The following is a 1,082-nucleotide window of genomic DNA, read 5'->3' on the forward strand; positions in this document are numbered from 1 at the left end:
TACTTAGTTACATTTCACCACTGGCCTCTACATAATGTTAAATGAGGATGCTGACCGCTCTCTGACACTGTGAAGTGCTAATGCAGATACACTTTGTGCAGGATGAACATGAATCAGACTCTTAATAACATCTTCATAAGACCTCATGGTCCTGTCCCTGAACTCCTCCCGTCTGATCCCGTTTCTAGTTTGTTGTTTTAGATCCTCGGTTAAAAAAACAGCCCCGGCTCTGAGAACAGGCAGTCAGGAAGCCGAGAGGCGGTTCCTGAGTTTTGGGTGACTTACTCTCACGCAACACATGTGGCGGCTGGTCCCTGGGAGGCAGAGGGGTCCTCCCCTGCAGGTCAGGTTACCCAGAGCAGCCAAGGGATAACCACTACCATCTGGCCTCACCTTCCATGTTCACTGCCGCTCCAGGTCTCAATGGCTTCCACATGGCGCCCCGCCATCTCAGACATAACCCCTACAACACACAAACACACAAAGATACACATTCATAAAACTGATGCACACACACACACACACACACACACACACACACAAGGTATACACAAAAATACACCTACACAAGATAAAGCACATTCACACGCTATGCACACATGAACATTTTGCACATTTATCCACATAAAATCACAAGTATAACCATGTGCACAATATGAACACACATGTGACAGTAAAAATAATTAAAACATATTTCATAAATCACTTTGTAAAGCTCAGATTACTTTACAGAGAAAAGCAAGTGACAAAAGAAGAGGTGGATGATGCCATTAACGAAAACGTGCACAAATCACAAAATAAAAGGCTGCAAGATCAAGACGAAGCTGAAAGAAGTGAGTTTTCTTCAAAATGTGCATTAACTTCATAAATGCATGAAATACGTACACGTACGTTGCACACATGCACCCACAACACATACAAATACATGCACACACAATGAGAATGCACACATGCAATCACACTGACGTGTAAAACTCGAACTGCACAAAACCCACATTAATTCACATAAGTAACACACAAAAGTGAAACCACATGCACACACACACACACACACACACACACACACGCGCGCGCGCAGACAC

This window comes from Seriola lalandi, unplaced genomic scaffold (genome assembly GCF_002814215.2).
Source record: "Seriola lalandi dorsalis isolate HSWRI2012SDOR001 ecotype SW California unplaced genomic scaffold, Sedor1 jcf7180002054367, whole genome shotgun sequence".
Classification (NCBI taxonomy): Eukaryota; Metazoa; Chordata; class Actinopteri; order Carangiformes; family Carangidae; genus Seriola; species Seriola lalandi.